We start from the raw sequence: 12,066 nt of genomic DNA on the forward strand, positions 1-12,066 counted from the left end.
CCTACCATCAAGCTGCCGCTGTGTCACTGAACACAGAGTTAGGAAAAGATGTACAGGAATAGATAATGAATACAGAGTTCTCGTCCCCCAGAAACAATAGGTGAAAGTAACCTCAAGGACAGAGGTCATAGGAAAACGGAGTAAAATAATTAGGAAGGGATGAGTTCTGTGTACTTTTCCCCTTATCTTTCAAAACCTGTAATTGCAAGCTTATATAATTTAATTTTTCACAATGGCTGTGTTTCACAGCAGGCTTGCAAAACCCTTGACAAGTGAACACTGGCTTTTACTACCATCCTGGGCCAGTTGCAGCACACCATTGTGTGAGCACGTGTGTGCATCACCTGTGCTTCTCATGATTTCTCAGAGGGAATTTCATAGGATAAAGCTGAAGGTTTCTTTTTGAAGATTCTTTATAAGTCAACTTAGAAGAAAATGTTAAATGAATAATGGCCCAGGTGATTTTCACAGATAGCAAAAGTCATGAAGTTGGTACCCATGTGCTTGTAATTCAGAAAGAGGGGTGGTTTCCTTCTAGCTGTCCACGGGGCAATTTGCTAGTGATTTCTTGAGCAGGTTGGGCAGCCAGGGTTTGCTGCCGTCTATCTTGTTTGCTAGGAGGCATGAAATGGCCATGTCACGCTCTTTCCTTTTACCACCGACTTCACTCTTTGTCTCTTTCTTCCCAAACCTAAGTCACCTACTCCGATGCGGGTCTTTATACTGTTCTTGCTTTTGTTTTGATTGGAGTATAACTGCTTTGCAATGTTCTGTTAGTTTCTGCTGTAAACAGCACGAATCAGTCATATGTATAGATGTAGCCCCTCCCTCTTGAACCTCCCTTCCACCCCTCTAAATCGTCACAGAGCACTGAGCTGAGCTCCGTGTGTTATACAGAAGCTTCCCACTAGCTGTGCATTTTACACATGGTCAGTACATGTGTAAATACACACATATATACAACACAGTGGTGTATATACGTCAGCGCTGCTCTCTCAATTTGCCTCAGCCTCTTCTTCCTGCTGTGGGTCCACGTGTCTGTTCTCTGAGCCAGAGTCTCTATTCCTGCCCTGCAAATAGGTCCATCAGTACCATTTTTCTAGATTTCATAGAACTACTATGAAAGTGAAAATGTTAGTCGCTCAGTCCGTGGGCTAACCCCATGGACTGTAGCCTGCCAGGCTTCTCTGTCCATGGAATTCTCTAGGTAAGAATACTGGAGTGGGTTGCCATTCTTTTCTCCAGGGGATCTTCCCAACCCAGGGATTGAACCCAGGTCTCCTGCATTGCAGGCAGATTCTTTACTGTCTGAGTCATCAGGGAAGCCCAGAACTACTATATGACCCGGTAATTCAACCACAGATAATATGCCCTGAGAAAACCATAACTCAAAAAGACACATGTATCATAATGTTCATTGCAGCATTATTTAATAGCCAGGACATGGACACAACCTAGATGTCCATTGACAGATGAATGGATAAAGAAGACGTGGTATGTATATACAATGGGATATTACCCAGCCGTAAAAAGGAATGAAATTGAGTCATTTGTAGTGATGTGGATGAACCTAGAGTCTGTCATATAGAGTGAAGAAAGTCAGAAAAAGAGAAACAAACATTGTCTATATTGCTCTTGAGCTCCCATTTCTAGCCCTTTCCTCACTTTCCAGCCTCTCCCATCCACTCCTTTTCAGAGATTTGACTGCATTACTGACGGCTTCCCTGATAGCTCAGTTGGTAAAGAATCCACCTGCAATGCAGGAGACCCTGGTTTGATTCCTGGGTTGGGAAGATCCCCTGGAGAAGGGATAGGCTACCCACTCCAGTATTCTTGGGCTTCCCTTGTGGCTCAGCTGGTAAAGAATCCACCTGCAATGGGGGAGACCTGAGTTCGATCCCGGGGTTGGGAAGATCCCCTGGAGAAGGGAATGGCTACCCACTCCAGTATTCTGGCCTGGAGAATTCCATGGGCTGTGTAGCCCATGGGGTCGAAAAGAGTTGGCTATGACTGAGTGGCTTTCACTTTCACTGAGTAAATCAGTGGCTGGAGGATCACCACACCGTCCTGACGCCATTCCCTGGGGAGGAAACATGAGCTGGGAGTCGTGAGGGTGGCTCCTGTCCAGGAGGACTGGAATAAGGACCAGTTTGTACAAGGTATAGGGAAATCATGGGTGCTTTGCATCCCAGGCACCATTCTCCTCTCTCCAGACAAATCATCTCAACGTGCTTTGCCTTAGATTTGCTTTATGAATCTGTTATTGTTGATTTTCAGTTGTAAATATGGTTCATGAGATTGCAAACACACATGCCCAGGGGGGCCAACAGGAATCATTAACGCAGACAGCAGGCCAGTGAGGGGCCATGGCAAACCAGGGAATCTAACACCCTGCCTGAGGGGACATCAGGAACCCACCAGCCAGCTGGGGCTGCACATAGCCAGAATTCCTTGTTGGAGTTGAAAATGCTGATTTGAACATAAATTTCCTTTAAAAATTTTTTTAATATTTTTAATTGGAGGATAATTGCTTCACAACATTGTGTTGGTCTCTGCCAAACATTAAGATGAATCAGCCCTGAGTATAACATATGTCCTCTCCCTCTTGAGCTTCCCCCCCCCCCCCACCCCCCCCCCCCACCCCCAGCCCATCCCATTCCTCCAGGTTGTCAGAGAGCGTGGGGTTGAGCTCCTTGAGTCCTACAGCGAATTCCTGCAAATTTACATGCGGCGGTGTGTGTGTTTCAGCACTATTCTCTCAATTTGTCTCACCCCCTCCTTCCGCCCACTGTGTCCGCAAGTCTGTTTGCTACATCTGTATTTCCATGTCCACAAATTCTTAGATGCATCCCCCATAAAAGAGGTGGGTCTGTGGCCCACGCCCTGTATAGACACCCTGGTGCTCTGAGACTTCCATCAGTAGAAACAAGCAGAAGTCGTGCTGTGCTGGCCCACACTTTAAGAAACTGGCAGGTTCTACTTTCTGTCCTGTGGAGTCCTGAGCCGTCGTTTAAGACATCAAACTATCCTGAGGCTACCATATTGGAAATACTGTGTCAAGAGACACTGTCCAGCCCTTCACTTTCTGAGTCAACAGCACTTAGAACAGGCAAATAGAACAGAAAGGGGGCATCTCCAGTCAGCCTTGCCTACATGGCAGATTTGTCAACTAAATAAAGAACTGTGGCTGTAACAGCTTTGGAAATTTTTTTTTAATGTCAAAAGAAATAATCAGAACATTGACTTAGCAAGACCATGTTGGTCGTGATCCAGTTGTTTCCTATTTTTAAATTTTAGACTGAAAACTACAACAAATGTGGTTGTGAAATTGGTCACTCTTGCCCCTACTTCAGATAATTTGCTTGAGTGAGGCCTCTATAGGAAGATTTACTGAATCGAGATGTTTAGACATTGTTGGCGCTCTTGAGGAATGACTCTGCCAAATTCCTCTCTCCAAAAGTTGAACCAATTTACACTCCAGTGAGAGGTGATGTATTTTTTTTAAAATTAATTATGTGAGTGTAGTTCACTCTGGGTTTCCCTGGTAGCTCAGCTGGTAGAGAATCCGCCTGCAGTACAGGAGATCCCAATTCTATTCCTGGATTGAGAAGGTCCCCTGGAGAAGGGATAGACCACCCACTCCAGTATTCTTGGGCTTCCCTGGTGGCTCAGCTGGTAAAGAATCTGTCTGCAATGTGGGAGACCTAGGTTCGATCCCTGGGTTAGAAAGATCCTCTGGAGGAGGGCATGGCAATCCACTCCAGTATTCTTGCCTGGAGAATCCCCACGGGCAGAGGAGCCTTGTGGGCTACAGTCCATGGGCTTGCAAAGAGTTGGACATGACTGAGATTCTAAGCACAGCACAGCACCGCTCATTCTGAGCTGTGGAGGGAGGAAGAAGAATCGGAGATATAGAAAGGTCCTTCGATCAGACAAATGTCGGCTGACCAGGAAAATTTATTCCCAGTTGAGAATTTACTGTCACTGAAGCTGATGCACAGCCTCCCTTTTCACTACAACCATAAAAAGGATTTGCTGAATGAATCTCTTACACCAACAAAAGATCAATGTCTGACCTGGGTGCCTCTCTCCCTCCTTAATTTGTATGTTCAGGTATATTTTCATTATATCTTTTTTTTGCGTGTAGCAGTAATAAAAACTAATGTAAAATACAGCCACCAGCCAGTCTGGGCATTTGATGCAAATGTAGGTTTGGTGAATGTCTGTGTTGTAATGCGCATTCAGTTGCTCAGTCATGTTAGACTCTTTGGCAACCTAATGGACTGTAGCCCACCCGCCAGGCTCCTCCGTCCATGGGACTTCGCAGGCAAGAATACTGGAGTGGGTTGCCATTCCCTTCTCTAGGGGATCTTCCCGACCCAGGGATCAAACCTGCGTCTCTTATGTCTCCTGCACTGGCAGGTGGGTTCTCTATCACTAGCACTACCAGTGTGGCGTAGCCTGGGATGGAAGTGCCTAGACTGACTAGGGCAGGAAGCTCTGGGTCAGGACCTGCTGCCCAGGGAAGGAAGCGTCACAGAGAATAACAACAGAACAGGTATGAGGGAAAAATAAGGAAGAGTCTGGATCCCCAGTGAGCAGAAGAACCAGTTGACAAGCAGTCCAGGGGTTTGGTGTCCCTAACCCCTCCGTTGTTTTAAGGGTCAACTGTGCTTTCAAAGTGGCCCAGAAATAAGGATATAATGAAAGTGCAAGACATATTAATGTTAGCATTAATAATACTGTGATTAATGATAAGTAACATTAATTGACCACCTATTATTTGCCAGACATCGTTCTAACGGTTTTACACAACACTGTATCGTAAGGATTGTTATTAATCGATCTGTGGACACTGGGCTAAAGAGAGGTTAATGAATTTGTTACTCAGTTCGGGGGGGAGGGGGGACTGGTTAGCAGTGAGCTGCAATTGAACCTGGAGCCGTCTGACTCCAGAGCACAGGCTCACCGGGATTCTAGGCCTCCCCTGGTGTTTGTTGAGTGACTGAATGATGACCTTCGTCAGGGCTGGAACCCGAATCAGCATGGGGGGGGGGGAACACCTCCTACACTGTCCGCCCTGGCCTAGTTATTCATGGGGTGCCTGAGGCCAGGAAGGGCTGTGGGTCTGGGATTCGGAGAGGCTGGTGAGACAGTTGGGGGGCTTGCTGGATGGAACATCCTGGTTCCCGTTGTTGGGGAAGAGAACATGGGATGGAAGAGGCCAGCGTCGCTACCCTGGTCCCTGTCACTGTAAGGAGGGCCACAAATAGCTGAGGAGCGGGGAGGAAGCAGAGGAGCTCACCTGGGCTCTAGAGCAAGACAGGATTGAGTGGGCAGCCTGGACGCCTGCGCATCCCGCCAGGATATCTGGACTCCTGTGAGAGGAGCTGACAGCAGCTGTGTGACCTGAGGGTGTCTCGGGCTCCCCTCCTGCCCCACCCTCTGCCCTCAGCAGATGGTTGCTTTAATCCTTCTTTTTTTTTTTAACATTAACATTTATTTGTACACTTACTATTTTCTTAATATGTATGTTATGAATTTGGATACACTTTTCAGGGCTTTATATTGAATTTGTCTTTAGGTGCATGCAACTCAGAGTTCTTTTGATTTCCTTGTTAACTTGAGAATCACTACAGTAACATTATTTTAAAAAAATTTTTAAGTGGTTTTTTAAAGTTAACTCTTATTGGAGTATAGTTGCTTTACAATGTTATGTTAGATTCTACTGTACAGCAGAGTGATCAGCTGTACGTATGCGTATGTCTGCTCCCTTTAGGACTTCCCATTCAGATCACCATAGAGCATTACGTGGAGTTCCTGGTCTTAACACACCTTCCTACCTGAGCAGTTCCCACCTCATTCCCTCCAGACTAATGTATTATTATCTCCCTTACAACAAGGGGATTGACCATACAGTCTAACCAAAGTTAGACATTCATCCTGTGTCCAGCCTCAGGTTTTGAAACCAGAAAATGAAGTAGATTCTGATTCCCATTTTACAGAGAAGGAAAACTGAGCCGTATAGACCCAGTGGCTAATACTAAGCAAAGGCTGGACTTGAACCTGGATCTTAATCCTGGCTTCAAAGCTCATGCTCTTAACAGTTACACCATGCTTCTCCCCAGAGCAGGATCAGGAAGTGGTTAAACATATGTCCTTTGCTGCCTGCCCTTGGCTAGGGTGACCCAGCTGACCTGATTTTCCTGGTCTGAAGGATTTGCTAGGGCTCACAGCTTTCAGCACTAAAGTGGGGACAGTCCTGAGCAAACCAGAACTGCTGGTCACCCAGGTCTTGGCTCTACCACTCCCATGCTAACTTGGTCAAGCTATTTAACCTCTCTATGCCTCAGTTTCCTTGTCTATAAAATGGGGTTAACGATGATGGACTTGAGTGTGTATAAAGCTTGGCTTATAGGAAGTCTAAGTGTTACTTAAAAAAAATGTTTTATTGAGTTGTAATTTACATACCATACAATTCATTTGCTTTACTTGCACAATTCAATGATATTTTCTATGTTTACAGAGCTGTGTAACTGTCACCATAGGCACAGAGATCTTTTTTAGCCACATGGCATGTAGAATTTTAGTTCTCTGACAAGGGATCGAACCCTCATCCCCTACGTTGGAAGCATGGAGTCTTAACTTCTGGACCACCAGGGAAGTCCCTGTGTTAGCTATTCTTATTGGTTTAGCTACTGCTATTGCGGTTACCGGTTCAAGAATGTAGAGGAAGCTTGAACTTGGTGCTTAGAAGCTCAGTCTTTGCAGACAGACAGTGAAGGTACATGCTGGCTCCTCCCTTGGCTACTGACCCTGTGGTCTGAGCAGTGCTGCCCCTAGCTTGGCTCTGCCTTCAGTCAATAGTGGCAGCCTTGACTGGGGCCAGCTGCCTTCCTATGAAAGGCCCCCCTTTTCTCCCATCCATCTCTTTCTTTGCCCCATCATCTTTTCTCAACAAGACTCGCAGGCCCCCATGCTGAGTCACCGTGGGCAGCAGAAAGGACAGTCCAAGGCTTGAGTTGCATTGATTTCTTTCTCCCAGGGAGAAAGGGTTTCCAGAATCCCACCCTCTGCCTTTTCTCCTCCTTCCCAGTCCATGCCCCGCCACTCCCCACCCTCTCTCTTTTGGGGCAGGGTTGTGTCTGGCTTGGTTTGTGCTGCTTTGTAGGAGTTAAGGTCCAGGAGCTCAGAGCTTGAGGGAACTCTCTGGCTTTCTCTGACCTTTCCTGTTTGAGAAAGACATGAAGATGCTAAATTCTGGAAGAGGCAGCACTCGCTGATGAAGGTTAAGTGAATTTCTATAGCTGGCCAAACGGCTATGAGCTCCTTCATGGCTAGAGTCTGAGCTGTTTTGAGGTGGTGAGCATTATAGGAAGTGTTCAAGTGATCTGTTCAGTCATTCATTCACTCACTCTCTCACTCATTAATTCCATTCATCACTATTTGTTCATTCATACATTCACCCACTCTCATTCATTCGCTTTATTCATGACTATTTGTTCATCCATTCATTTTTATTCCTCACCCACTACTGCATGCCAAGTCCTGCAGAGACTCTGGGAACAAAGCGGATGATGATACCAGTTCTGCCTTTCCGTCATGTACATCCTTTCCTAGTTTCCCAAGGAGAAACTGCCATTTTTTAAAACAGCTCAAATGTACCAACTTTTAAGGACATGGAGATGAAATAATCAGATGTCTCCCACCCACCACTTGAGGTACTAATTTAGTTATAGAAACAGCATTTTAAATCTCTTCCTATGTTAAAATAGTACATTAATTTAGAATTTGATACTTTCCCTCCCTAACCTTCCCATTTAAAAAGCTGTTTTCTTGAAACCCTTCCTAAGCTTCCCACCTATGTCTTTCTCATCACGTGAGATACTTTTTCAGCGCAGAGCAAATCACTTTCATTTTCACCTGTGTTGCTCAAAACACAGCCCTTTCCCAAATGCCAACCGTGTCATCACTGAAAATTTTATTCTAAGCAATCCATGCCCATTTATTTATTCACTTCTCGTTACAGTTGATTTTCATTTGTCCTGTAGACTAGCTTTACTAGGTCCGATCTACAGAGGTCCACTTCAAATTTCTAACACTTGTAATTGAGAGATCACATGCTTATGAATATCTGCTAAATCTCTGTAGATTTAGTAAATATCCATTTTCAGTATGGGTTGCACCATAGTCCTTTGTAGGGTTTGTTCTGTCTTCCAACACCCCTTCCACAAAGACAGACAAATCTTTAGTTAAGAAGTTAAACATATAAACATCTCAGGATCACTTGGGAAAATGTAGTAAAAAAGAATTAAGCCCACCAACTACAAAGATTGTTAAATGAGTCCATCAAGTGATGTATAAGTTTCCACAACAACGCTCTCATGTGTTGTTCAAAACAAGGTAATTGTAAGCACATTACCCTGTACACATCTTACATGTCATGTGAGAAGCTGTTTAAAACCTGAAGGGTGTAAACCATGGCCGGCACATCAATTCTTTCCAGCCCCACTGACTGTTTTTATAAATAAAGTTTTATTGGAACATGGCCCTATCCATTTGTTTTCATCTTTTCTGATAACTGCTTTCACACAGTCACTACAGAGGCCCACAAACCCTCAAATGTTTATGCTCTGGCCCTTTCTATAAGCTGCTTGCTGCGTCTTGTATCAGAGTATTAGACAGCCCCTTTGTTTCTGAGAGATAATTGGGTGGATTTTGGGTGTGTAGAGAAAATCACAGAAGCCCTAAACAGGCAGAGTAGGCAAACAGGCAATGAAAACACTGCCATCATTATTATCACTACTAGTAGTAATAGCAACAAGAAAGTCGACAGTGACAACACAGTAATGAAGACAGGGCAGTTTCGTTCGTGTCACTAGGATGTAATGTTTCAGGAAGAGGAGGCAGGTAGGATCTCTTCTCAGAATCAGGGTGTGCCCTGGACAGGCTCCTTGGGAAGTTCCTAAATTCCAAAAGCCTCTGCCTGAGCTTGCAGGCAACTGGGGGTCTTTTTTGGTCTCCTCAGGTGTCTAGCATGGACTGGAATGTTCCAAAGGCTAAATGGTCTGGAGGCTTAGCCCTAGGTTCAACCAGTGCAGAGGAACTAGGCCACTTAGAGGCTACTGTGGGGCCGGACTTGTGCTGGGCACCATCTGTGGTCATATTTCGTGCCTCAGCAACTCGGGAATAGGTACTGTAACCCCTTGTTTAAATTGAAGGGAACAGGCTCAGACAGGTGAGGGCTTAGCCCAGTGCCACACAGCTTTCTAAGATTTCCTCCAATCCCTTAATGTTAGTCGTTCAGTCTTGTTCGATTCTTTGGGACTCCATGGACTGTAGCCTGCCAGGCTCCTCTGTTCTTGGGATTTCCCAGGCAAGAATACTAGAGAGGGTTGCCACTCCCTTCTCCAGAGAATCTTTCCAACCCTGGGTCTCTTGCATTGCAGGCATATTCTTTACTGTCTGAGCCATCAGGGAAGTCCAATCCCTTGGGCATCCCCAAATCTTTCTATTTCCCTCCCTTGTTGGCCTCAGATGTTACACTCTGTTCTCTTTATAGTGGGAATCACAATTTGCCACTATGCGCTTAAAACCAAAACCAAACTCCACCCCTGTTGTAGTGTCTGTCTCCTCCACCAGACTCTAAGCACCACCTTAGGGAAGCGTCTTGCCCATATGGCTCACCGCAGGCCTAGAACCTTGTACAAGTCCTGGCACATAATAGGTGCTCATTAAATAGCCACTGATTTTGTGGAGGAAATTTTATGTGCAGACTTCTACAGCGGGTTCCAATCAGATGGCTGTGTCTCAGAGGGGCCAGCGGTCTTCTCAGCTGAGCGTGGGTCCCCTGTGCCCTTATCTGTGTGAGTGAGAATGGTCGCCCCCATGCCATTGCAACTGTCAAAACAACGACGATGACAACACAAGAATAACAATAATAGTAACAGGCTTGCTTTCGGAAGAAGAGTTCTGACAACTGTGCTGAGGCCAAACCAGACAGATGTCCCCTTTGTCTCTGACTCTCCTTGAGTTGGCCTTCTCAGCTATTGAATCTCAAGTGGGAGGTCTTATTTGAAAGGGTTTTGAATGGACCCCTGAGGCTTGCCCTTGGAAGGCAGGAGCAGGCCTTCCACAACACGGTGCTCTGTTTCAGCATTCTTGGTCCAATGTCAAAGAAAGAAGCAGAAAAGCCTGCAGGGGGATATGTAGCATTTTTAAGTAAGTACTGGGCACCAGGAATGAAATGATAGTCTCCTGGGGATGGGCACTGCATTCAGGGCTTTATATTCATGATTTCTAAGCCTTTCAGCAGGGTCACATGTAGACGTTTGGTGCTCTTTTTACCTACAGGGCAAACAAAAGCTCAGAGATGTTGAGCACCTCACACAGAGTCACACAGCCAACAGGAAGCGCAGCAAGGATGTGAACTGAGTTTGTCCAGCTTTATATCTGGTTCTCTTTTGGAAATGGGAATTCTATTTGAGCCCAGTCTCTGGTGGAAGCATCTGGTGCCTTCTGCCAGCTGCAGAAAGACAGGAAGTGTGAAGCTGCTTGAGGCCAGCCAGGGCTTCCCTCTGCTTCCTCTAAGGCTGAGGAGGCTGAGGTTGGGGTGATTGGTGGAACCAAGAGTCGGCTTCCCCCTGTCAAAAGGGTTTAAATGAGCCTGGTGACACCTGGCAGACAGGAGCAAAAATCCTGTGGCCTGCCTCTGGCACTACTAGAAATTTATCCAACGAAAACACCCATGGAGGTAAAGTTATATATACGAGATGTGCCTGAAGCATCATGTATGACAGTGGAGACTGGACACAGCCTAATGGGCCAGCAAGAGGGGAAGGATCCAACTCTCAGTACGCATTCGCAGGAAAATACACCCGACTGTGAGTTCAAATCCTGACAGCCCCTTTCAGATATTTAGAGAGAGGATTTGAGAGGAGAGAAAGTGAAACACTATTTGTTGTATATTGGCCCAAGCCCCAGGGGTTGCTTTTATTTATCACTTTGTCTTCTCCACGAACCAGGGAGGTGTGACTCTCCGTATTTAACAAACGGAGAACATGAGATTCAGAGAGGTGAAGCAACTTGCTGGAAATCACACAGCACTTTCCTGGCAGAGCTGGAATGCGAGCCAGGTCCTGTGTACTTAACCACCCTGCCCTTGTGCCTCTTGGGCTGCCAGGATTTCCTTGTTTCTGTGGGGTGAACTGAAGCCTGAGAATCATACTCTGTTCTTGGCTATCTCGGGGCTGGGAGGAGCCAGAGAGAATAGAGACTTTCTTTGTTCTATCTCAAAAGCAAGTAAGGTGGAGTTCCCAATTTCGGGCCAATAAAGGTAAATTTGTTATGGCCACTTCAGAGGAGGTGCAGCGGTTTGTCTGGGGTGGGGGACGCAGCAGGCGTGAACCCCCGCACTGGCTAGAAGAAGCCCAATTACTGTTCTCCGGTGGATTCACACTGTTTTGAAGGGCCAACAGGCACGGAGAGGAAACAAGCGAAGGAGCATTACAAATTCATTATAGCAACTAACTGCTTCCATTTGTGCTTGTGGCTGGGGGCTCGGTCTCCAAGTGAAGCACGTTATCCCTTAGTACAGAGCTCTGCCCTCTGGAAGCCAGGCCCTGGCTGGGCCACAGCTCATGGGAGCACAGAGGCAAATTGCTTTAGACTTAGGGTCATGTCTGGGGAGGTGGTGGCTGGTGGTGGGGGTCACGGCCTGCCTGCCCTTGAAGGGGGTGTGTCTTGCCTAGACTCTTCGATGCTCTGGGAAGCCATATTTTGTGCTCGTTATCAGGGTATTGTCGCAGACACCCTGATTCATAGGGTGACCGACAACCGTGACCACTAACTGGTTGGCCTGACTTGAATAGATATCTCCACCAATTTGACTTCTGTTTGGGCAAATCGGATTTGGGGAAAGGAGACGCTGGGCCCGGGGAGCTGGGAAAACTGAGTTGAGAGACTAGGAAATGGATGCCAGACCAGGCTGGCTGTTTTATTTTTCTTTCTTTTTTCAATTTGGTATATTAATAATATTTACTGCTTCAGATCCTCAACAATGCCTAG

The 12,066-nt window shown here is 46.2% G+C and overlaps 1 long non-coding RNA gene across 2 annotated transcripts in view; it reads left to right on the top strand.

Moving 5' to 3' along the window:
• The window catches only part of LOC132658006 (uncharacterized), a 405,815-nt gene that overhangs the window by 184,109 nt on the left and 209,640 nt on the right, over nt 1-12,066 (top strand). The window lies entirely within an intron of this gene.

This window comes from Ovis aries, chromosome 17, assembly GCF_016772045.2.
Source record: "Ovis aries strain OAR_USU_Benz2616 breed Rambouillet chromosome 17, ARS-UI_Ramb_v3.0, whole genome shotgun sequence".
Classification (NCBI taxonomy): domain Eukaryota; kingdom Metazoa; phylum Chordata; class Mammalia; order Artiodactyla; family Bovidae; genus Ovis; species Ovis aries.